Source organism: Pleurodeles waltl, chromosome 11, assembly GCF_031143425.1.
Source record: "Pleurodeles waltl isolate 20211129_DDA chromosome 11, aPleWal1.hap1.20221129, whole genome shotgun sequence".
Taxonomy (NCBI): Eukaryota; Metazoa; Chordata; class Amphibia; order Caudata; family Salamandridae; genus Pleurodeles; species Pleurodeles waltl.
Window position 1 is genome coordinate 67,253,448 of NC_090450.1, and position 26,220 is coordinate 67,279,667.

Genomic DNA, 26,220 nt, shown 5'->3' on the forward strand with positions numbered 1-26,220 from the left:
CTGTTTTCTTCCAAAATTTTTGATGTGTCCACGTTGCGCTTTGGGGTGTTTCCTGTCGCGGGCGCTAGGCCTACCCACGCAAGTGAGGTATCATTTTTATCGGGAGACTTGGGGGAACACTGGGTTGAAGGAAATTTGTGGCTCCTCTCAGATTCCAGAACTTTTTGCCACAGAAATGTGAGGAACATGTGTTTTTTTAGCCAAATTTTGAGGTTTGCAAAGGATTCTGGGCAACAGAACCCGGTCCGAGCCCCGCAAGTCACCCCTCCTTGGATTCCCCTAGGTCTCTAGTTTTCAGAAATGCACAGGTTTGGTAGGTTTCCCTAGGTGCCGGCTGAGCTAGAGGCCAAAATCTACAGGTAGGCACTTCGCAAAAAACACCTCTGTTTTCTTCCCAAATTTTGGATGTGTCCACGTTGCGCTTTGGGGTGTTTCCTGTCGCGGGCGCTAGGCCTACCCACACAAGTGAGGTATCATTTTTATCGGGAGACTTGGGGGAACGCTGGGTGGAAGGAAATTTGTGGCTCCTCTCAGATTCCAGAACTTTCTGCCACAGAAATGTGAGGAACATGTGTTTTTTTAGCCAAATTTGAGGTTTGCAAAGGATTCTGGGTAACAGAACCTGGTCCGAGCCCCGCAAGTCACCCCTCCTTGGATTCCCCTAGGTCTCTAGTTTTCAGAAATGCACAGGTTTGGTAGGTTTCCCTAGGTGACGGCTGAGCTGGAGGCCAAAATCTACAGGTAGGCACTTCGCAAAAAACACCTCTGTTTTCTTCAAAAATTTTGGATGTGTCCACGTTGCGCTTTGGGGTGTTTCCTGTCGCGGACGCTAGGCCTACCCGCGCAAATGAGGTATCATTTTTATCGGGAGACTTGGGGGAACGCTGGGTGGAAGGAAATTTGTGGCTCGTCTCAGATTCCAGAACTTTCTGCCACAGAAATGTGAGGAACATGTGTTTTTTTAGCCAAATTTTGAGGTTTGCAAAGGATTCTGGGTAACAGAACCTGGTCCGAGCCCCGCAAGTCACCCCTCCTTGGATTCCCCTAGGTCTCTAGTTTTCAGAAATGCACAGGTTTGGTAGGTTTCCCTAGGTGCCGTCTGAGCTAGAGGCCCAAATCTACAGGTAGGCACTTCGCAAAAAACACCTCTGTTTTCTTCCAAAATTTTGGATGTGTCCACGTTGCGCTTTGGGGTGTTTCCTGTCGCGGGCGCTAGGCCTACCCACACAAGTGAGGTATCATTTTTATCGGGAGACTTGGGGGAACGCTGAGTGGAAGGAAATTTGTGGCTCCTCTCAGATTCCAGAACTTTCTGCCACAGAAATGTGAGGAACATGTGTTTTTTTAGCCAAATTTTGAGGTTTGCAAAGGATTCTGGGTAACAGAGCCTGGTCCGAGCCCCGCAAGTCACCCCATCTTGGATTCCCCAGGTCTCTAGTTTTCAGAAATGCACAGGTTTGGTAGGTTTCCCTAGGTGCCGTCTGAGCTAGAAGCCAAAATCTACAGGTAGGCACTTCGCAAAAAACACCTCTGTTTTCTTCCAAAATTTTTGATGTGTCCACGTTGCGCTTTGGGGTGTTTCCTGTCGCGGGCGCTAGGCCTACCCACGCAAGTGAGGTATCATTTTTATCGGGAGACTTGGGGGAACACTGGGTTGAAGGAAATTTGTGGCTCCTCTCAGATTCCAGAACTTTCTGCCACAGAAATGTGAGGAACATGTGTTTTTTTAGCCAAATTTTGAGGTTTGCAAAGGATTCTGGGCAACAGAACCCGGTCCGAGCCCCGCAAGTCACCCCTCCTTGGATTCCCCTAGGTCTCTAGTTTTCAGAAATGCACAGGTTTGGTAGGTTTCCCTAGGTGCCGGCTGAGCTAGAGGCCAAAATCTACAGGTAGGCACTTCGCAAAAAACACCTCTGTTTTCTTCCCAAATTTTGGATGTGTCCACGTTGCGCTTTGGGGTGTTTCCTGTCGCGGGCGCTAGGCCTATCCACGCAAGTGAGGTATCATTTTTATCGGGAGACTTGGGGGAACGCTGGGTGGAAGGAAATTTGTGGCTCCTCTCACATTCCAGAACTTTCTGCCACAGAAATGTGAGGAACATGTGTTTTCTTAGCCAAATTTTGAGGTTTGCAAAGGATTCTGGGTAAAAGAACCTGGTCCGAGCCCCGCAAGTCACCCCTCCTTGGATTCCCCTAGGTCTCTAGTTTTCAGAAATGCACAGGTTTGGTAGGTTTCCCTAGGTGCCGGCTGAGCTAGAGGCCAAAATCTACAGGTAGGCACTTCGCAAAAAACACCTCTGTTTTCTTCCAAAGTTTTGGATGTGTCCACGTTGCGCTTTGGGGTGTTTCCTGTCGCGGGCGCTAGGCCTACCCACACAAGTGAGGTATCATTTTTATCGGGAGACTTGGGGGAACGCTGAGTGGAAGGAAATTTGTGGCTCCTCTCAGATTCCAGAACTTTCTGCCACAGAAATGTGAGGAACATGTGTTTTTTTAGCCAAATTTTGAGGTTTGCAAAGGATTCTGGGTAACAGAACCTGGTCCGAGCCCCGCAAGTCACCCCTCCTTGGATTCCCCTAGGTCTCTAGTTTTCAGAAATGCACAGGTTTGGTAGGTTTCCCTAGGTGCCGGCTGAGCTAGAGGCCAAAATCTACAGGTAGGCACTTCGCAAAAAACACCTCTGTTTTCTTCCAAAATTTTGGATGTGTCCACGTTGCGCTTTGGGGTGTTTCCTGTCGCGGGCGCTAGGCCTACCCACGCAAGTGAGGTATCATTTTTATCGGGAGACTTGGGGGAACGCTGGGTGGAAGGAAATTTGTGGCTCCTCTCAGATTCCAGAACTTTCTGCCACAGAAATGTGAGGAACATGTGTTTTTTTAGCCAAATTTTGAGGTTTGCAAAGGATTCTGGGTAACAGAACCTGGTCCGAGTCCCGCAAGTCACCCCTCCTTGGATTCCCCTAGGTCTCTAGTTTTCAGAAATGCACAGGTTTAGTAGGTTTCCCTAGGTGCCGGCTGAGCTGGAAGCCAAAATCTACAGGTAGGCACTTCGCAAAAAACACCTCTGTTTTCTTCAAAAATTTTGGATGTGTCCACGTTGCGCTTTGGGGTGTTTCCTGTCGCGGGCGCTAGGCCTACCCGCGCAAATGAGGTATCATTTTTATCGGGAGACTTGGGGGAACGCTGGGTGGAAGGAAATTTGTGGCTCCTCTCAGATTCCAGAACTTTCTGCCACAGAAATGTGAGGAACATGTGTTTTTTTAGCCAAATTTTTTGGTTTGCAAAGGATTCTGGGTAACAGAACCTGGTCCGAGCCCGCAAGTCACCCCATCTTGGATTCCCCTAGGTCTCTAGTTTTCAGAAATGCACAGGTTTGGTAGGTTTCCCTAGGTGCCGTCTGAGCTAGAGGCCAAAATCTACAGGTAGGCACTTCACAAAAAAACACCTCTGTTTTCTTCCAAAATTTTTGATGTGTCCACGTTGCGCTTTGGGGTGTTTCCTGTCGCGGGCGCTAGGCCTACCCACACAAGTGAGGTATCATTTTTATCGGGAGACTTGGGGGAACGCTGAGTGGAAGGAAATTTGTGGCTCCTCTCAGATTCCAGAACTTTCTGCCACAGAAATGTGAGGAACATGTGTTTTTTTAGCCAAATTTTGAGGTTTGCAAAGGATTCTGGGTAACAGAACCTGGTCCGAGCCCCGCAAGTCACCCCTCCTTGGATTCCCCTAGGTCTCTAGTTTTCAGAAATGCACAGGTTTGGTAGGTTTCCCTAGGTGCCGGCTGAGCTAGAGGCCAAAATCTACAGGTAGGCACTTCGCAAAAAACACCTCTGTTTTCTTCCAAAATTTTGGATGTGTCCACGTTGCGCTTTGGGGTGTTTCCTGTCGCGGGCGCTACGCCTACCCACGCAAGTGAGGTATCATTTTTATCGGGAGACTTGGGGGAACACTGGGTGGAAGGAAATTTGTGGCTCCTCTCAGATTCCATAACTTTCTGCCACAGAAATGTGAGGAACATGTGTTTTTTTAGCCAAATTTTGAGGTTTGCAAAGGATTCTGGGCAACAGAACCCGGTCCGAGCCCCGCAAGTCACCCCTCCTTGGATTCCCCTAGGTCTCTAGTTTTCAGAAATGCACAGGTTTGGTAGGTTTCCCTAGGTGCCGGCTGAGCTAGAGGCCAAAATCTACAGGTAGGCACTTCGCAAAAAACACCTCTGTTTTCTTCCCAAATTTTGGATGTGTCCACTTTGCGCTTTGGGGTGTTTCCTGTCGCGGGCGCTAAGCCTACCCATGCAAGTGAGGTATAATTTTTATCGGTACACTTGGGGGAACGCTGGGTGGAAGGAAATTTGTGGCTCCTCTCAGATTCCAGAACTTTCTGCCACAGAAATGTGAGGAACATGTGTTTTTTTAGCCAAATTTTGAGGTTTGCAAAGGATTCTGGGTAACAGAACCTGGTCCGAGCCCCGCAAGTCACCCCATCTTGGATTCCCCTAGGTCTCTAGTTTTCAGAAATGCACAGGTTTGGTAGGTTTCCCTAGGTGCCGTCTGAGCTAGAGGCCCAAATCTACAGGTAGGCACTTCGCAAAAAACACCTCTGTTTTCTTCCAAAATTTTGGATGTGTCCACGTTGCGCTTTGGGGTGTTTCCTGTCGCGGGCGCTAGGCCTACCCACACAAGTGAGGTATCATTTTTATCGGGAGACTTGGGGGAACGCTGAGTGGAAGGAAATTTGTGGCTCCTCTCAGATTCCAGAACTTTCTGCCACAGAAATGTGAGGAACATGTGTTTTTTTAGCCAAATTTTGAGGTTTGCAAAGGATTCTGGGTAACAGAGCCTGGTCCGAGCCCCGCAAGTCACCCCATCTTGGATTCCCCAGGTCTCTAGTTTTCAGAAATGCACAGGTTTGGTAGGTTTCCCTAGGTGCCGTCTGAGCTAGAAGCCAAAATCTACAGGTAGGCACTTCGCAAAAAACACCTCTGTTTTCTTCCAAAATTTTTGATGTGTCCACGTTGCGCTTTGGGGTGTTTCCTGTCGCGGGCGCTAGGCCTACCCACGCAAGTGAGGTATCATTTTTATCGGGAGACTTGGGGGAACACTGGGTTGAAGGAAATTTGTGGCTCCTCTCAGATTCCAGAACTTTCTGCCACAGAAATGTGAGGAACATGTGTTTTTTTAGCCAAATTTTGAGGTTTGCAAAGGATTCTGGGCAACAGAACCCGGTCCGAGCCCCGCAAGTCACCCCTCCTTGGATTCCCCTAGGTCTCTAGTTTTCAGAAATGCACAGGTTTGGTAGGTTTCCCTAGGTGCCGGCTGAGCTAGAGGCCAAAATCTACAGGTAGGCACTTCGCAAAAAACACCTCTGTTTTCTTCCCAAATTTTGGATGTGTCCACGTTGCGCTTTGGGGTGTTTCCTGTCGCGGGCGCTAGGCCTACCCACGCAAGTGAGGTATCATTTTTATCGGGAGACTTGGGGGAACGCTGGGTGGAAGGAAATTTGTGGCTCCTCTCACATTCCAGAACTTTCTGCCACAGAAATGTGAGGAACATGTGTTTTCTTAGCCAAATTTTGAGGTTTGCAAAGGATTCTGGGTAAAAGAACCTGGTCCGAGCCCCGCAAGTCACCCCTCCTTGGATTCCCCTAGGTCTCTAGTTTTCAGAAATGCACAGGTTTGGTAGGTTTCCCTAGGTGCCGGCTGAGCTAGAGGCCAAAATCTACAGGTAGGCACTTCGCAAAAAACACCTCTGTTTTCTTCCAAAGTTTTGGATGTGTCCACGTTGCGCTTTGGGGTGTTTCCTGTCGCGGGCGCTAGGCCTACCCACACAAGTGAGGTATCATTTTTATCGGGAGACTTGGGGGAACGCTGAGTGGAAGGAAATTTGTGGCTCCTCTCAGATTCCAGAACTTTCTGCCACAGAAATGTGAGGAACATGTGTTTTTTTAGCCAAATTTTGAGGTTTGCAAAGGATTCTGGGTAACAGAACCTGGTCCGAGCCCCGCAAGTCACCCCTCCTTGGATTCCCCTAGGTCTCTAGTTTTCAGAAATGCACAGGTTTGGTAGGTTTCCCTACGTGCCGGCTGAGCTAGAGGCCAAAATCTACAGGTAGGCACTTCGCAAAAAACACCTCTGTTTTCTTCCAAAATTTTGGATGTGTCCACGTTGCGCTTTGGGGTGTTTCCTGTCGCGGGCGCTAGGCCTACCCACACAAGTGAGGTATCATTTTTATCGGGAGACTTGGGGGAACGCTGGGTGGAAGGAAATTTGTGGCTCCTCTCAGATTCCAGAACTTTCTGCCACAGAAATGTGAGGAACATGTGTTTTTTTAGCCAAATTTTGAGGTTTGCAAAGGATTCTGGGTAACAGAACCTGGTCCGAGTCCCGCAAGTCACCCCTCCTTGGATTCCCCTAGGTCTCTAGTTTTCAGAAATGCACAGGTTTGGTAGGTTTCCCTAGGTGCCGGCTGAGCTGGAAGCCAAAATCTACAGGTAGGCACTTCGCAAAAAACACCTCTGTTTTCTTCAAAAATTTTGGATGTGTCCACGTTGCGCTTTGGGGTGTTTCCTGTCGCGGGCGCTAGGCCTACCCTCGCAAATGAGGTATCATTTTTATCGGGAGACTTGGGGGAACGCTGGGTGGAAGGAAATTTGTGGCTCCTCTCAGATTCCAGAACTTTCTGCCACAGAAATGTGAGGAACATGTGTTTTTTTAGCCAAATTTGTTGGTTTGCAAAGGATTCTGGGTAACAGAACCTGGTCCGAGCCCGCAAGTCACCCCATCTTGGATTCCCCTAGGTCTCTAGTTTTCAGAAATGCACAGGTTTGGTAGGTTTCCCTAGGTGCCGTCTGAGCTAGAGGCCAAAATCTACAGGTAGGCACTTCGCAAAAAACACCTCTGTTTTCTTCCAAAATTTTTGATGTGTCCACGTTGCGCTTTGGGGTGTTTCCTGTCGCGGGCGCTAGGCCTACCCACACAAGTGAGGTATCATTTTTATCGGGAGACTTGGGGGAACGCTGAGTGGAAGGAAATTTGTGGCTCCTCTCAGATTCCAGAACTTTCTGCCACAGAAATGTGAGGAACATGTGTTTTTTTAGCCAAATTTTGAGGTTTGCAAAGGATTCTGGGTAACAGAACCTGGTCCGAGCCCCGCAAGTCACCCCTCCTTGGATTCCCCTAGGTCTCTAGTTTTCAGAAATGCACAGGTTTGGTAGGTTTCCCTAGGTGCCGGCTGAGCTAGAGGCCAAAATCTACAGGTAGGCACTTCGCAAAAAACACCTCTGTTTTCTTCCAAAATTTTTGATGTGTCCACGTTGCGCTTTGGGGTGTTTCCTGTCGCCAGCGCTAGGCCTACCCACACAAGTGAGGTATCATTTTTATCGGGAGACTTGGGGGAACGCTGGGTGGAAGGAAATTTGTGGCTCCTCTCAGATTCCAGAACTTTCTGCCACAGAAATGTGAGGAACATGTGTTTTTTTAGCCAAATTTTGAGGTTTGCAAAGGATTCTGGGTAACAGAACCTGGTCCGAGCCCCGCAAGTCACCCCTCCTTGGATTCCCCTAGGTCTCTAGTTTTCAGAAATGCACAGGTTTGGTAGGTTTCCCTAGGTGCCGGCTGAGCTAGAGGCCAAAATCTACAGGTAGGCACTTCGCAAAAAACACCTCTGTTTTCTTCCAAAATTTTTGATGTGTCCACGTTGCGCTTTGGGGTGTTTCCTGTCGCCGGCGCTAGGCCTACCCACACAAGTGAGGTATAATTTTTATCGGGAGACTTGGGGGAACGCTGGGTGGAAGGAAATTTGTGGCTCCTCTCAGATTCCAGAACTTTCTGCCACAGAAATGTGAGGAACATGTGTTTTTTTAGCCAAATTTTGAGGTTTGCAAAGGATTCTGGGTAACAGAACCTGGTCCGAGCCCCGCAAGTCACCCCTCCTTGGATTCCCCTAGGTCTCTAGTTTTCAGAAATGCACAGGTTTGGTAGGTTTCCCTAGGTGCCGGCTGAGCTAGAGGCCAAAATCTACAGGTAGGCACTTCGCAAAAAACACCTCTGTTTTCTTCCAAAATTTTGGATGTGTCCACGTTGTGCTTTGGGGTGTTTCCTGTCGCGGGCGCTAGGCCTACCCACACAAGTGAGGTATCATTTTTATCGGGAGACTTGGGGGAACGCTGGGTGGAATGAAATTTGTGGCTCCTCTCAGATTCCAGAACTTTCTGCCACAGAAATGTGAGGAACATGTGTTTTTTTAGCCAAATTTTGAGGTTTGCAAAGGATTCTGGGTAACAGAACCTGGTCCGAGCCCCGCAAGTCACCCCTCCTTGGATTCCCCTAGGTCTCTAGTTTTCAGAAATGCACAGGTTTGGTAGGTTTCCCTAGGTGCCGGCTGAGCTGGAGGCCAAAATCTACAGGTAGGCACTTCGCAAAAAACACCTCTGTTTTCTTCAAAAATTTTGGATGTGTCCACGTTGCGCTTTGGGGTGTTTCCTGTCGCGGGCGCTAGGCCTACCCGCGCAAATGAGGTATCATTTTTATCGGGAGACTTGGGGGAACGCTGGGTGGAAGGAAATTTGTGGCTCGTCTCAGATTCCAGAACTTTCTGCCACAGAAATGTGAGGAACATGTGTTTTTTTAGCCAAATTTTGAGGTTTGCAAAGGATTCTGGGTAACAGAACCTGGTCCGAGCCCCGCAAGTCACCCCTCCTTGGATTCCCCTAGGTCTCTAGTTTTCAGAAATGCACAGGTTTGGTAGGTTTCCCTAGGTGCCGGCTGAGCTAGAGGCCAAAATCTACAGGTAGGCACTTCGCAAAAAACACCTCTGTTTTCTTCCAAAATTTTTGATGTGTCCACGTTGCGCTTTGGGGTGTTTCCTGTCGCCGGCGCTAGGCCTACCCACACAAGTGAGGTATAATTTTTATCGGGAGACTTGGGGGAACGCTGGGTGGAAGGAAATTTGTGGCTCCTCTCAGATTCCAGAACTTTCTGCCACAGAAATGTGAAGAACATGTGTTTTTTTAGCCAAATTTTGAGGTTTGCAAAGGATTCTGGGTAACAGAACCTGGTCCGAGCCCCGCAAGTCACCCCTCCTTGGATTCCCCTAGGTCTCTAGTTTTCAGAAATGCACAGGTTTGGTAGGTTTCCCTAGGTGCCGGCTGAGCTAGAGGCCAAAATCTACAGGTAGGCACTTCGCAAAAAACACCTCTGTTTTCTTCCAAAATTTTGGATGTGTCCACGTTGTGCTTTGGGGTGTTTCCTGTCGCGGGCGCTAGGCCTACCCACACAAGTGAGGTATCATTTTTATCGGGAGACTTGGGGGAACGCTGGGTGGAATGAAATTTGTGGCTCCTCTCAGATTCCAGAACTTTCTGCCACAGAAATGTGAGGAACATGTGTTTTTTTAGCCAAATTTTGAGGTTTGCAAAGGATTCTGGGTAACAGAACCTGGTCCGAGCCCCGCAAGTCACCCCTCCTTGGATTCCCCTAGGTCTCTAGTTTTCAGAAATGCACAGGTTTGGTAGGTTTCCCTAGGTGCCGGCTGAGCTGGAGGCCAAAATCTACAGGTAGGCACTTCGCAAAAAACACCTCTGTTTTCTTCAAAAATTTTGGATGTGTCCACGTTGCGCTTTGGGGTGTTTCCTGTCGCGGGCGCTAGGCCTACCCGCGCAAATGAGGTATCATTTTTATCGGGAGACTTGGGGGAACGCTGGGTGGAAGGAAATTTGTGGCTCGTCTCAGATTCCAGAACTTTCTGCCACAGAAATGTGAGGAACATGTGTTTTTTTAGCCAAATTTTGAGGTTTGCAAAGGATTCTGGGTAACAGAACCTGGTCCGAGCCCCGCAAGTCACCCCTCCTTGGATTCCCCTAGGTCTCTAGTTTTCAGAAATGCACAGGTTTGGTAGGTTTCCCTAGGTGCCGTCTGAGCTAGAGGCCCAAATCTACAGGTAGGCACTTCGCAAAAAACACCTCTGTTTTCTTCCAAAATTTTGGATGTGTCCACGTTGCGCTTTGGGGTGTTTCCTGTCGCGGGCGCTAGGCCTACCCACACAAGTGAGGTATCATTTTTATCGGGAGACTTGGGGGAACGCTGAGTGGAAGGAAATTTGTGGCTCCTCTCAGATTCCAGAACTTTCTGCCACAGAAATGTGAGGAACATGTGTTTTTTTAGCCAAATTTTGAGGTTTGCAAAGGATTCTGGGTAACAGAGCCTGGTCCGAGCCCCGCAAGTCACCCCATCTTGGATTCCCCAGGTCTCTAGTTTTCAGAAATGCACAGGTTTGGTAGGTTTCCCTAGGTGCCGTCTGAGCTAGAAGCCAAAATCTACAGGTAGGCACTTCGCAAAAAACACCTCTGTTTTCTTCCAAAATTTTTGATGTGTCCACGTTGCGCTTTGGGGTGTTTCCTGTCGCGGGCGCTAGGCCTACCCACGCAAGTGAGGTATCATTTTTATCGGGAGACTTGGGGGAACACTGGGTTGAAGGAAATTTGTGGCTCCTCTCAGATTCCAGAACTTTTTGCCACAGAAATGTGAGGAACATGTGTTTTTTTTAGCCAAATTTTGAGGTTTGCAAAGGATTCTGGGCAACAGAACCCGGTCCGAGCCCCGCAAGTCACCCCTCCTTGGATTCCCCTAGGTCTCTAGTTTTCAGAAATGCACAGGTTTGGTAGGTTTCCCTAGGTGCCGGCTGAGCTAGAGGCCAAAATCTACAGGTAGGCACTTCGCAAAAAACACCTCTGTTTTCTTCCCAAATTTTGGATGTGTCCACGTTGCGCTTTGGGGTGTTTCCTGTCGCGGGCGCTAGGCCTACCCACACAAGTGAGGTATCATTTTTATCGGGAGACTTGGGGGAACGCTGGGTGGAAGGAAATTTGTGGCTCCTCTCAGATTCCAGAACTTTCTGCCACAGAAATGTGAGGAACATGTGTTTTTTTAGCCAAATTTGAGGTTTGCAAAGGATTCTGGGTAACAGAACCTGGTCCGAGCCCCGCAAGTCACCCCTCCTTGGATTCCCCTAGGTCTCTAGTTTTCAGAAATGCACAGGTTTGGTAGGTTTCCCTAGGTGCCGGCTGAGCTGGAGGCCAAAATCTACAGGTAGGCACTTCGCAAAAAACACCTCTGTTTTCTTCAAAAATTTTGGATGTGTCCACGTTGCGCTTTGGGGTGTTTCCTGTCGCGGGCGCTAGGCCTACCCGCGCAAATGAGGTATCATTTTTATCGGGAGACTTGGGGGAACGCTGGGTGGAAGGAAATTTGTGGCTCGTCTCAGATTCCAGAACTTTCTGCCACAGAAATGTGAGGAACATGTGTTTTTTTAGCCAAATTTTGAGGTTTGCAAAGGATTCTGGGTAACAGAACCTGGTCCGAGCCCCGCAAGTCACCCCTCCTTGGATTCCCCTAGGTCTCTAGTTTTCAGAAATGCACAGGTTTGGTAGGTTTCCCTAGGTTCCGTCTGAGCTAGAGGCCCAAATCTACAGGTAGGCACTTCGCAAAAAACACCTCTGTTTTCTTCCAAAATTTTGGATGTGTCCACGTTGCGCTTTGGGGTGTTTCCTGTCGCGGGCGCTAGGCCTACCCACACAAGTGAGGTATCATTTTTATCGGGAGACTTGGGGGAACGCTGAGTGGAAGGAAATTTGTGGCTCCTCTCAGATTCCAGAACTTTCTGCCACAGAAATGTGAGGAACATGTGTTTTTTTAGCCAAATTTTGAGGTTTGCAAAGGATTCTGGGTAACAGAGCCTGGTCCGAGCCCCGCAAGTCACCCCATCTTGGATTCCCCAGGTCTCTAGTTTTCAGAAATGCACAGGTTTGGTAGGTTTCCCTAGGTGCCGTCTGAGCTAGAAGCCAAAATCTACAGGTAGGCACTTCGCAAAAAACACCTCTGTTTTCTTCCAAAATTTTTGATGTGTCCACGTTGCGCTTTGGGGTGTTTCCTGTCGCGGGCGCTAGGCCTACCCACGCAAGTGAGGTATCATTTTTATCGGGAGACTTGGGGGAACACTGGGTTGAAGGAAATTTGTGGCTCCTCTCAGATTCCAGAACTTTCTGCCACAGAAATGTGAGGAACATGTGTTTTTTTAGCCAAATTTGAGGTTTGCAAAGGATTCTGGGTAACAGAACCTGGTCCGAGCCCCGCAAGTCACCCCTCCTTGGATTCCCCTAGGTCTCTAGTTTTCAGAAATGCACAGGTTTGGTAGGTTTCCCTAGGTGCCGGCTGAGCTGGAGGCCAAAATCTACAGGTAGGCACTTCGCAAAAAACACCTCTGTTTTCTTCCCAAATTTTGGATGTGTCCACGTTGCGCTTTGGGGTGTTTCCTGTCGCGGGCGCTAGGCCTACCCACACAAGTGAGGTATCATTTTTATCGGGAGACTTGGGGGAACGCTGGGTGGAAGGAAATTTGTGGCTCCTCTCAGATTCCAGAACTTTCTGCCACAGAAATGTGAGGAACATGTGTTTTTTTAGCCAAATTTTGAGGTTTGCAAAGGATTCTGGGTAACAGAACCTGGTCCGAGCCCCGCAAGTCACCCCTCCTTGGATTCCCCTAGGTCTCTAGTTTTCAGAAATGCACAGGTTTGGTAGGTTTCCCTAGGTGCCGGCTGAGCTGGAGGCCAAAATCTACAGGTAGGCACTTCGCAAAAAACACCTCTGTTTTCTTCAAAAATTTTGGATGTGTCCACGTTGCGCTTTGGGGTGTTTCCTGTCGCGGGCGCTAGGCCTACCCGCGCAAATGAGGTATCATTTTTATCGGGAGACTTGGGGGAACGCTGGGTGGAAGGAAATTTGTGGCTCGTCTCAGATTCCAGAACTTTCTGCCACAGAAATGTGAGGAACATGTGTTTTTTTAGCCAAATTTTGAGGTTTGCAAAGGATTCTGGGTAACAGAACCTGGTCCGAGCCCCGCAAGTCACCCCTCCTTGGATTCCCCTAGGTCTCTAGTTTTCAGAAATGCACAGGTTTGGTAGGTTTCCCTAGGTGCCGTCTGAGCTAGAGGCCCAAATCTACAGGTAGGCACTTCGCAAAAAACACCTCTGTTTTCTTCCAAAATTTTTGATGTGTCCACGTTGCGCTTTGGGGTGTTTCCTGTCGCGGGCGCTAGGCCTACCCATGCAAGTGAGGTATCATTTTTATCGGGAGACTTGGGGGAACGCTGGGTGGAAGGAAATTTGTGGCTCCTCTCACATTCCAGAACTTTCTGCCACAGAAATGTGAGGAACATGTGTTTTCTTAGCCAAATTTTGAGGTTTGCAAAGGATTCTGGGTAAAAGAACCTGGTCCGAGCCCCGCAAGTCACCCCTCCTTGGATTCCCCTAGGTCTCTAGTTTTCAGAAATGCACAGGTTTGGTAGGTTTCCCTAGGTGCCGGCTGAGCTAGAGGCCAAAATCTACAGGTAGGCACTTCGCAAAAAACACCTCTGTTTTCTTCCAAAGTTTTGGATGTGTCCACGTTGCGCTTTGGGGTGTTTCCTGTCGCGGGCGCTAGGCCTACCCACACAAGTGAGGTATCATTTTTATCGGGAGACTTGGGGGAACGCTGAGTGGAAGGAAATTTGTGGCTCCTCTCAGATTCCAGAACTTTCTGCCACAGAAATGTGAGGAACATGTGTTTTTTTAGCCAAATTTTGAGGTTTGCAAAGGATTCTGGGTAACAGAGCCTGGTCCGAGCCCCGCAAGTCACCCCATCTTGGATTCCCCAGGTCTCTAGTTTTCAGAAATGCACAGGTTTGGTAGGTTTCCCTAGGTGCCGTCTGAGCTAGAAGCCAAAATCTACAGGTAGGCACTTCGCAAAAAACACCTCTGTTTTCTTCCAAAATTTTTGATGTGTCCACGTTGCGCTTTGGGGTGTTTCCTGTCGCGGGCGCTAGGCCTACCCACGCAAGTGAGGTATCATTTTTATCGGGAGACTTGGGGGAACACTGGGTTGAAGGAAATTTGTGGCTCCTCTCAGATTCCAGAACTTTCTGCCACAGAAATGTGAGGAACATGTGTTTTTTTAGCCAAATTTGAGGTTTGCAAAGGATTCTGGGTAACAGAACCTGGTCCGAGCCCCGCAAGTCACCCCTCCTTGGATTCCCCTAGGTCTCTAGTTTTCAGAAATGCACAGGTTTGGTAGGTTTCCCTAGGTGCCGGCTGAGCTGGAGGCCAAAATCTACAGGTAGGCACTTCGCAAAAAACACCTCTGTTTTCTTCCCAAATTTTGGATGTGTCCACGTTGCGCTTTGGGGTGTTTCCTGTCGCGGGCGCTAGGCCTACCCACACAAGTGAGGTATCATTTTTATCGGGAGACTTGGGGGAACGCTGGGTGGAAGGAAATTTGTGGCTCCTCTCAGATTCCAGAACTTTCTGCCACAGAAATGTGAGGAACATGTGTTTTTTTAGCCAAATTTTGAGGTTTGCAAAGGATTCTGGGTAACAGAACCTGGTCCGAGCCCCGCAAGTCACCCCTCCTTGGATTCCCCTAGGTCTCTAGTTTTCAGAAATGCACAGGTTTGGTAGGTTTCCCTAGGTGCCGGCTGAGCTGGAGGCCAAAATCTACAGGTAGGCACTTCGCAAAAAACACCTCTGTTTTCTTCAAAAATTTTGGATGTGTCCACGTTGCGCTTTGGGGTGTTTCCTGTCGCGGGCGCTAGGCCTACCCGCGCAAATGAGGTATCATTTTTATCGGGAGACTTGGGGGAACGCTGGGTGGAAGGAAATTTGTGGCTCGTCTCAGATTCCAGAACTTTCTGCCACAGAAATGTGAGGAACATGTGTTTTTTTAGCCAAATTTTGAGGTTTGCAAAGGATTCTGGGTAACAGAACCTGGTCCGAGCCCCGCAAGTCACCCCTCCTTGGATTCCCCTAGGTCTCTAGTTTTCAGAAATGCACAGGTTTGGTAGGTTTCCCTAGGTGCCGTCTGAGCTAGAGGCCCAAATCTACAGGTAGGCACTTCGCAAAAAACACCTCTGTTTTCTTCCAAAATTTTTGATGTGTCCACGTTGCGCTTTGGGGTGTTTCCTGTCGCGGGCGCTAGGCCTACCCATGCAAGTGAGGTATCATTTTTATCGGGAGACTTGGGGGAACGCTGGGTGGAAGGAAATTTGTGGCTCCTCTCACATTCCAGAACTTTCTGCCACAGAAATGTGAGGAACATGTGTTTTCTTAGCCAAATTTTGAGGTTTGCAAAGGATTCTGGGTAAAAGAACCTGGTCCGAGCCCCGCAAGTCACCCCTCCTTGGATTCCCCTAGGTCTCTAGTTTTCAGAAATGCACAGGTTTGGTAGGTTTCCCTAGGTGCCGGCTGAGCTAGAGGCCAAAATCTACAGGTAGGCACTTCGCAAAAAACACCTCTGTTTTCTTCCAAAGTTTTGGATGTGTCCACGTTGCGCTTTGGGGTGTTTCCTGTCGCGGGCGCTAGGCCTACCCACACAAGTGAGGTATCATTTTTATCGGGAGACTTGGGGGAACGCTGAGTGGAAGGAAATTTGTGGCTCCTCTCAGATTCCAGAACTTTCTGCCACAGAAATGTGAGGAACATGTGTTTTTTTAGCCAAATTTTGAGGTTTGCAAAGGATTCTGGGTAACAGAACCTGGTCCGAGCCCCGCAAGTCACCCCTCCTTGGATTCCCCTAGGTCTCTAGTTTTCAGAAATGCACAGGTTTGGTAGGTTTCCCTAGGTGCCGGCTGAGCTAGAGGCCAAAATCTACAGGTAGGCACTTCGCAAAAAACACCTCTGTTTTCTTCCAAAATTTTGGATGTGTCCACGTTGCGCTTTGGGGTGTTTCCTGTCGCGGGCGCTAGGCCTACCCACGCAAGTGAGGTATCATTTTTATCGGGAGACTTGGGGGAACGCTGGGTGGAAGGAAATTTGTGGCTCCTCTCAGATTCCAGAACTTTCTGCCACAGAAATGTGAGGAACATGTGTTTTTTTAGCCAAATTTTGAGGTTTGCAAAGGATTCTGGGTAACAGAACCTGGTCCGAGTCCCGCAAGTCACCCCTCCTTGGATTCCCCTAGGTCTCTAGTTTTCAGAAATGCACAGGTTTAGTAGGTTTCCCTAGGTGCCGGCTGAGCTGGAAGCCAAAATCTACAGGTAGGCACTTCGCAAAAAACACCTCTGTTTTCTTCAAAAATTTTGGATGTGTCCACGTTGCGCTTTGGGGTGTTTCCTGTCGCGGGCGCTAGGCCTACCCGCGCAAATGAGGTATCATTTTTATCGGGAGACTTGGGGGGAACGCTGGGTGGAAGGAAATTTGTGGCTCCTCTCAGATTCCAGAACTTTCTGCCACAGAAATGTGAGGAACATGTGTTTTTTTAGCCAAATTTTTTGGTTTGCAAAGGATTCTGGGTAACAGAACCTGGTCCGAGCCCGCAAGTCACCCCATCTTGGATTCCCCTAGGTCTCTAGTTTTCAGAAATGCACAGGTTTGGTAGGTTTCCCTAGGTGCCGTCTGAGCTAGAGGCCCAAATCTACAGGTAGGCACTTCGCAAAAAACACCTCTGTTTTCTTCCAAAATTTTGGATGTGTCCACGTTGCGCTTTGGGGTGTTTCCTGTCGCGGGCGCTAGGCCTACCCACACAAGTGAGGTATCATTTTTATCGGGAGACTTGGGGGAACGCTGAGTGGAAGGAAATTTGTGGCTCCTCTCAGATTCCAGAACTTTCTGCCACAGAAATGTGAGGAACATGTGTTTTTTTAGCCAAATTTTGAGGTTTGCAAAGGATTCTGGGTAACAGAGCCTGGTCCGAGCCCCGCAAGTCACCCCATCTTGGATTCCCCAGGTCTCTAGTTTTCAGAAATGCACAGGTTTGGTAGGTTTCCCTAGGTGCCGTCTGAGCTAGAAGCCAAAATCTACAGGTAGGCACTTCGCAAAAAACACCTCTGTTTTCTTCCAAAATTTTTGATGTGTCCACGTTGCGCTTTGGGGTGTTTCCTGTCGCCGGCGCTAGGCCTACCCACACAAGTGAGGTATCATTTTTATCGGGAGACTTGGGGGAACGCTGGGTGGAAGGAAATTTGTGGCTCCTCTCAGATTCCAGAACTTTCTGCCACAGAAATGTGAGGAACATGTGTTTTTTTAGCCAAATTTTGAGGTTTGCAAAGGATTCTGGGTAACAGAGCCTGGTCCGAGCCCCGCAAGTCACCCCATCTTGGATTCCCCAGGTCTCTAGTTTTCAGAAATGCACAGGTTTGGTAGGTTTCCCTAGGTGCCGGCTGAGCTAGAGGCCAAAATCTACAGGTAGGCACTTCGCAAAAAACACCTCTGTTTTCTTCCAAAATTTTTGATGTGTCCACGTTGCGCTTTGGGGTGTTTCCTGTCGCCGGCGCTAGGCCTACCCACACAAGTGAGGTATCATTTTTATCGGGAGACTTGGGGGAACGCTGGGTGGAAGGAAATTTGTGGCTCCTCTCAGATTCCAGAACTTTCTGCCACAGAAATGTGAGGAACATGTGTTTTTTTAGCCAAATTTTGAGGTTTGCAAAGGATTCTGGGCAACAGAACCCGGTCCGAGCCCCGCAAGTCACCCCTCCTTGGATTCCCCTAGGTCTCTAGTTTTCAGAAATGCACAGGTTTGGTAGGTTTCCCTAGGTGCCGGCTGAGCTGGAGGCCAAAATCTACAGGTAGGCACTTCGCAAAAAACACCTCTGTTTTCTTCAAAAATTTTGGATGTGTCCACGTTGCGCTTTGGGGTGTTTCCTGTCGCGGGCGCTAGGCCTACCCGCGCAAATGTGAGGTATCATTTTTATCGGGAGACTTGGGGGAACGCTGAGTGGAAGGAAATTTGTGGCTCCTCTCAGATTCCAGAACTTTCTGCCACAGAAATGTGAGGAACATGTGTTTTTTTTAGCCAAATTTTGAGGTTTGCAAAGGATTCTGGGTAACAGAGCCTGGTCCGAGCCCCGCAAGTCACCCCATCTTGGATTCCCCAGGTCTCTAGTTTTCAGAAATGCACAGGTTTGGTAGGTTTCCCTAGGTGCCGTCTGAGCTAGAGGCCAAAATCTACAGGTAGGCACTTCGCAAAAAACACCTCTGTTTTCTTCCCAAATTTTGGATGTGTCCACGTTGCGCTTTGGGGTGTTTCCTGTCGCGGGCGCTAGGCCTATCCACGCAAGTGAGGTATCATTTTTATCGGGAGACTTGGGGGAACGCTGGGTGGAAGGAAATTTGTGGCTCCTCTCAATTCCAGAACTTTCTGCCACAGAAATGTGAGGAACATGTGTTTTCTTAGCCAAATTTTGAGGTTTGCAAAGGATTCTGGGTAAAAGAACCTGGTCCGAGCCCCGCAAGTCACCCCTCCTTGGATTCCCCTAGGTCTCTAGTTTTCAGAAATGCACAGGTTTGGTAGGTTTCCCTAGGTGCCGGCTGAGCTAGAGGCCAAAATCTACAGGTAGGCACTTCGCAAAAAACACCTCTGTTTTCTTCCAAAGTTTTGGATGTGTCCACGTTGCGCTTTGGGGTGTTTCCTGTCGCGGGCGCTAGGCCTACCCACACAAGTGAGGTATCATTTTTATCGGGAGACTTGGGGGAACGCTGAGTGGAAGGAAATTTGTGGCTCCTCTCAGATTCCAGAACTTTCTGCCACAGAAATGTGAGGAACATGTGTTTTTTTAGCCAAATTTTGAGGTTTGCAAAGGATTCTGGGTAACAGAACCTGGTCCGAGCCCCGCAAGTCACCCCTCCTTGGATTCCCCTAGGTCTCTAGTTTTCAGAAATGCACAGGTTTGGTAGGTTTCCCTAGGTGCCGGCTGAGCTAGAGGCCAAAATCTACAGGTAGGCACTTCGCAAAAAACACCTCTGTTTTCTTCCAAAATTTTGGATGTGTCCACGTTGCGCTTTGGGGTGTTTCCTGTCGCGGGCGCTAGGCCTACCCACGCAAGTGAGGTATCATTTTTATCGGGAGACTTGGGGGAACGCTGGGTGGAAGGAAATTTGTGGCTCCTCTCAGATTCCAGAACTTTCTGCCACAGAAATGTGAGGAACATGTGTTTTTTTAGCCAAATTTTGAGGTTTGCAAAGGATTCTGGGTAACAGAACCTGGTCCGAGTCCCGCAAGTCACCCCTCCTTGGATTCCCCTAGGTCTCTAGTTTTCAGAAATGCACAGGTTTAGTAGGTTTCCCTAGGTGCCGGCTGAGCTGGAAGCCAAAATCTACAGGTAGGCACTTCGCAAAAAACACCTCTGTTTTCTTCAAAAATTTTGGATGTGTCCACGTTGCGCTTTGGGGTGTTTCCTGTCGCGGGCGCTAGGCCTACCCGCGCAAATGAGGTATCATTTTTATCGGGAGACTTGGGGGAACGCTGGGTGGAAGGAAATTTGTGGCTCCTCTCAGATTCCAGAACTTTCTGCCACAGAAATGTGAGGAACATGTGTTTTTTTAGCCAAATTTTTTGGTTTGCAAAGGATTCTGGGTAACAGAACCTGGTCCGAGCCCGCAAGTCACCCCATCTTGGATTTCCCTAGGTCTCTAGTTTTCAGAAATGCACAGGTTTGGTAGGTTTCCCTAGGTGCCGTCTGAGCTAGAGGCCAAAATCTACAGGTAGGCACTTCACAAAAAAACACCTCTGTTTTCTTCCAAAATTTTTGATGTGTCCACGTTGCGCTTTGGGGTGTTTCCTGTCGCGGGCGCTAGGCCTACCCACACAAGTGAGGTATCATTTTTATCGGGAGACTTGGGGGAACGCTGAGTGGAAGGAAATTTGTGGCTCCTCTCAGATTCCAGAACTTTCTGCCACAGAAATGTGAGGAACATGTGTTTTTTTAGCCAAATTTTGAGGTTTGCAAAGGATTCTGGGTAACAGAACCTGGTCCGAGCCCCGCAAGTCACCCCTCCTTGGATTCCCCTAGGTCTCTAGTTTTCAGAAATGCACAGGTTTGGTAGGTTTCCCTAGGTGCCGGCTGAGCTAGAGGCCAAAATCTACAGGTAGGCACTTCGCAAAAAACACCTCTGTTTTCTTCCAAAATTTTGGATGTGTCCACGTTGCGCTTTGGGGTGTTTCCTGTCGCGGGCGCTAGGCCTACCCACACAAGTGAGGTATCATTTTTATCGGGAGACTTGGGGGAACGCTGAGTGGAAGGAAATTTGTGGCCCCTCTCAGATTCCAGAACTTTCTGCCACAGAAATGTGAGGAACATGTGTTTTTTTAGCCAAATTTTGAGGTTTGCAAAGGATTCTGGGTAACAGAGCCTGGTCCGAGCCCCGCAAGTCACCCCATCTTGGATTCCCCAGGTCTCTAGTTTTCAGAAATGCACAGGTTTGGTAGGTTTCCCTAGGTGCCGTCTGAGCTAGAAGCCAAAATCTACAGGTAGGCACTTCGCAAAAAACACCTCTGTTTTCTTCCAAAATTTTTGATGTGTCCACGTTGCGCTTTGGGGTGTTTCCTGTCGCGGGCGCTAGGCCTACCCACGCAAGTGAGGTATCATTTTTATCGGGAGACTTGGGGGAAACACTGGGTTGAAGGAAATTTGTGGCTCCTCTCAGATTCCAGAACTTTCTGCCACAGAAATGTGAGGAACATGTGTTTTTTTTAGCCAAATTTGAGGTTTGCAAAGGATTCTGGGTAACAGAACCTGGTCCGAGCCCCGCAAGTCACCCCTCCTTGGATTCCCCTAGGTCTCTAGTTTTCAGAAATGCACAGGTTTGGTAGGTTTCCCTAGGTGCCGGCTGACCTGGAGGCCAAAATCTACAGGTAGGCACTTCGCAAAAAACACCTCTGTTTTCTTCCCAAATTTTGGATGTGTCCACGTTGCGCTTTGGGGTGTTTCCTGTCGCGGGCGCTAGGCCTACCCACACAAGTGAGGTATCATTTTTATCGGGAGACTTGGGGGAACGCTGGGTGGAAGGAAATTTGTGGCTCCTCTCAGATTCCAGAACTTTCTGCCACAGAAATGTGAGGAACATGTGTTTTTTTAGCCAAATTTTGAGGTTTGCAAAGGATTCTGGGTAACAGAACCTGGTCCGAGCCCCGCAAGTCACCCCTCCTTGGATTCCCCTAGGTCTCTAGTTTTCAGAAATGCACAGGTTTGGTAGGTTTCCCTAGGTGCCGGCTGAGCTGGAGGCCAAAATCTACAGGTAGGCACTTCGCAAAAAACACCTCTGTTTTCTTCAAAAATTTTGGATGTGTCCACGTTGCGCTTTGGGGTGTTTCCTGTCGCGGGCGCTAGGCCTACCCGCGCAAATGAGGTATCATTTTTATCGGGAGACTTGGGGGAACGCTGGGTGGAAGGAAATTTGTGGCTCGTCTCAGATTCCAGAACTTTCTGCCACAGAAATGTGAGGAACATGTGTTTTTTTAGCCAAATTTTGAGGTTTGCAAAGGATTCTGGGTAACAGAACCTGGTCCGAGCCCCGCAAGTCACCCCTCCTTGGATTCCCCTAGGTCTCTAGTTTTCAGAAATGCACAGGTTTGGTAGGTTTCCCTAGGTGCCGTCTGAGCTAGAGGCCCAAATCTACAGGTAGGCACTTCGCAAAAAACACCTCTGTTTTCTTCCAAAATTTTGGATGTGTCCACGTTGCGCTTTGGGGTGTTTCCTGTCGCGGGCGCTAGGCCTACCCACACAAGTGAGGTATCATTTTTATCGGGAGACTTGGGGGAACGCTGAGTGGAAGGAAATTTGTGGCTCCTCTCAGATTCCAGAACTTTCTGCCACAGAAATATGAGGAACATGTGTTTTTTTAGCCAAATTTTGAGGTTTGCAAAGGATTCTGGGTAACAGAGCCTGGTCCGAGCCCCGCAAGTCACCCCATCTTGGATTCCCCAGGTCTCTAGTTTTCAGAAATGCACAGGTTTGGTAGGTTTCCCTAGGTGCCGTCTGAGCTAGAAGCCAAAATCTACAGGTAGGCACTTCGCAAAAAACACCTCTGTTTTCTTCCAAAATTTTTGATGTGTCCACGTTGCGCTTTGGGGTGTTTCCTGTCGCGGGCGCTAGGCCTACCCACGCAAGTGAGGTATCATTTTTATCGGGAGACTTGGGGGAACACTGGGTTGAAGGAAATTTGTGGCTCCTCTCAGATTCCAGAACTTTCTGCCACAGAAATGTGAGGAACATGTGTTTTTTTAGCCAAATTTTGAGGTTTGCAAAGGATTCTGGGCAACAGAACCCGGTCCGAGCCCCGCAAGTCACCCCTCCTTGGATTCCCCTAGGTCTCTAGTTTTCAGAAATGCACAGGTTTGGTAGGTTTCCCTAGGTGCCGGCTGAGCTAGAGGCCAAAATCTACAGGTAGGCACTTCGCAAAAAACACCTCTGTTTTCTTCCCAAATTTTGGATGTGTCCACGTTGCGCTTTGGGGTGTTTCCTGTCGCGGGCGCTAGGCCTATCCACGCAAGTGAGGTATCATTTTTATCGGGAGACTTGGGGGAACGCTGGGTGGAAGGAAATTTGTGGCTCCTCTCAATTCCAGAACTTTCTGCCACAGAAATGTGAGGAACATGTGTTTTCTTAGCCAAATTTTGAGGTTTGCAAAGGATTCTGGGTAAAAGAACCTGGTCCGAGCCCCGCAAGTCACCCCTCCTTGGATTCCCCTAGGTCTCTAGTTTTCAGAAATGCACAGGTTTGGTAGGTTTCCCTAGGTGCCGGCTGAGCTAGAGGCCAAAATCTACAGGTAGGCACTTCGCAAAAAACACCTCTGTTTTCTTCCAAAGTTTTGGATGTGTCCACGTTGCGCTTTGGGGTGTTTCCTGTCGCGGGCGCTAGGCCTACCCACACAAGTGAGGTATCATTTTTATCGGGAGACTTGGGGGAACGCTGAGTGGAAGGAAATTTGTGGCTCCTCTCAGATTCCAGAACTTTCTGCCACAGAAATGTGAGGAACATGTGTTTTTTTAGCCAAATTTTGAGGTTTGCAAAGGATTCTGGGTAACAGAACCTGGTCCGAGCCCCGCAAGTCACCCCTCCTTGGATTCCCCTAGGTCTCTAGTTTTCAGAAATGCACAGGTTTGGTAGGTTTCCCTAGGTGCCGGCTGAGCTAGAGGCCAAAATCTACAGGTAGGCACTTCGCAAAAAACACCTCTGTTTTCTTCCAAAATTTTGGATGTGTCCACGTTGCGCTTTGGGGTGTTTCCTGTCGCGGGCGCTAGGCCTACCCACGCAAGTGAGGTATCATTTTTATCGGGAGACTTGGGGGAACGCTGGGTGGAAGGAAATTTGTGGCTCCTCTCAGATTCCAGAACTTTCTGCCACAGAAATGTGAGGAACATGTGTTTTTTTAGCCAAATTTTGAGGTTTGCAAAGGATTCTGGGTAACAGAACCTGGTCCGAGTCCCGCAAGTCACCCCTCCTTGGATTCCCCTAGGTCTCTAGTTTTCAGAAATGCACAGGTTTAGTAGGTTTCCCTAGGTGCCGGCTGAGCTGGAAGCCAAAATCTACAGGTAGGCACTTCGCAAAAAACACCTCTGTTTTCTTCAAAAATTTTGGATGTGTCCACGTTGCGCTTTGGGGTGTTTCCTGTCGCGGGCGCTAGGCCTACCCGCGCAAATGAGGTATCATTTTTATCGGGAGACTTGGGGGAACGCTGGGTGGAAGGAAATTTGTGGCTCCTCTCAGATTCCAGAACTTTCTGCCACAGAAATGTGAGGAACATGTGTTTTTTTAGCCAAATTTTTTGGTTTGCAAAGGATTCTGGGTAACAGAACCTGGTCCGAGCCCGCAAGTCACCCCATCTTGGATTCCCCTAGGTCTCTAGTTTTCAGAAATGCACAGGTTTGGTAGGTTTCCCTAGGTGCCGTCTGAGCTAGAGGCCAAAATCTACAGGTAGGCACTTCACAAAAAAACACCTCTGTTTTCTTCCAAAATTTTTGATGTGTCCACGTTGCGCTTTGGGGTGTTTCCTGTCGCGGGCGCTAGGCCTACCCACACAAGTGAGGTATCATTTTTATCGGGAGACTTGGGGGAACGCTGAGTGGAAGGAAATTTGTGGCTCCTCTCAGATTCCAGAACTTTCTGCCACAGAAATGTGAGGAACATGTGTTTTTTTAGCCAAATTTTGAGGTTTGCAAAGGATTCTGGGTAACAGAACCTGGTCCGAGCCCCGCAAGTCACCCCTCCTTGGATTCCCCTAGGTCTCTAGTTTTCAGAAATGCACAGGTTTGGTAGGTTTCCCTAGGTGCCGGCTGAGCTAGAGGCCAAAATCTACAGGTAGGCACTTCGCAAAAAACACCTCTGTTTTCTTCCAAAATTTTTGATGTGTCCACGTTGCGCTTTGGGGTGTTTCCTGTCGCCAGCGCTAGGCCTACCCACACAAGTGAGGTATCATTTTTATCGGGAGACTTGGGGGAACGCTGGGTGGAAGGAAATTTGTGGCTCCTCTCAGATTCCAGAACTTTCTGCCACAGAAATGTGAGGAACATGTGTTTTTTTTAGCCAAATTTTGAGGTTTGCAAAGGATTCTGGGTAACAGAACCTGGTCCGAGCCCCGCAAGTCACCCCTCCTTGGATTCCCCTAGGTCTCTAGTTTTCAGAAATGCACAGGTTTGGTAGGTTTCCCTAGGTGCCGGCTGAGCTAGAGGCCAAAATCTACAGGTAGGCACTTCGCAAAAAACACCTCTGTTTTCTTCCAAAATTTTTGATGTGTCCACGTTGCGCTTTGGGGTGTTTCCTGTCGCCGGCGCTAGGCCTACCCACACAAGTGAGGTATCATTTTTATCGGGAGACTTGGGGGAACGCTGGGTGGAAGGAAATTTGTGGCTCCTCTCAGATTCCAGAACTTTCTGCCACAGAAATGTGAGGAACATGTGTTTTTTTAGCCAAATTTTGAGGTTTGCAAAGGATTCTGGGTAACAGAACCTGGTCCGAGCCCCGCAAGTCACCCCTCCTTGGATTCCCCTAGGTCTCTAGTTTTCAGAAATGCACAGGTTTGGTAGGTTTCCCTAGGTGCCGGCTGAGCTAGAGGCCAAAATCTACAGGTAGGCACTTCGCAAAAAACACCTCTGTTTTCTTCCAAAATTTTGGATGTGTCCACGTTGCGCTTTGGGGTGTTTCCTGTCGCGGGCGCTAGGCCTACCCACACAAGTGAGGTATCATTTTTATAGGGAGACTTGGGGGAACGCTGGGTGGAAGGAAATTTGTGGCTCCTCTCAGATTCCAGAACTTTCTGCCACAGAAATGTGAGGAACATGTGTTTTTTTAGCCAAATTTTGAGGTTTGCAAAGGATTCTGGGTAACAGAACCTGGTCCGAGCCCCGCAAGTCACCCCTCCTTGGATTCCCCTAGGTCTCTAGTTTTCAGAAATGCACAGGTTTGGTAGGTTTCCCTAGTTGCCGGCTGAGCTGGAGGCCAAAATCTACAGGTAGGCACTTCGCAAAAAACACCTCTGTTTTCTTCAAAAATTTTGGATGTGTCCACGTTGCGCTTTGGGGTGTTTCCTGTCGCGGGCGCTAGGCCTACCCGCGCAAATGAGGTATCATTTTTATCGGGAGACTTGGGGGAACGCTGGGTGGAAGGAAATTTGTGGCTCGTCTCAGATTCCAGAACTTTCTGCCACAGAAATGTGAGGAACATGTGTTTTTTTAGCCAAATTTTTAGGTTTGCAAAGGATTCTGGGTAACAGAACCTGGTCCGAGTCCCGCAAGTCACCCCTCCTTGGATTCCCCTAGGTCTCTAGTTTTCAGAAATGCACAGGTTTGGTAGGTTTCCCTAGGTGCCGGCTGAGCTGGAAGCCAAAATCTACAGGTAGGCACTTCGCAAAAAACACCTCTGTTTTCTTCAAAAATTTTGGATGTGTCCACGTTGCGCTTTGGGGTGTTTCCTGTCGCGGGCGCTAGGCCTACCCGCGCAAATGAGGTATCATTTTTATCGGGAGACTTGGGGGAACGCTGGGTGGAAGGAAATTTGTGGCTCCTCTCAGATTCCAGAACTTTCTGCCACAGAAATGTGAGGAACATGTGTTTTTTTAGCCAAATTTAGAGGTTTGCAAAGGATTCTGGGTAACAGAACCTGGTCCGAGCCCCGCAAGTCACCCCTCCTTGGATTCCCCTAGGTCTCTAGTTTTCAGAAATGCACAGGTTTGGTAGGTTTCCCTAGGTGCCGACTGAGCTAGAGGCCAAAATCTACAGGTAGGCACTTCGCAAAAAACACCTCTGTTTTCTTCCAAAAATTTTTATGTGTCCACGTTGCGCTTTGGGGTGTTTCCTGTCGCCAGCGCTAGGCCTACCCACACAAGTGAGGTATCATTTTTATCGGGAGACTTGGGGGAACGCTGGGTGGAAGGAAATTTGTGGCTCCTCTCAGATTCCAGAACTTTCTGCCACTGAAATGTGAGGAACA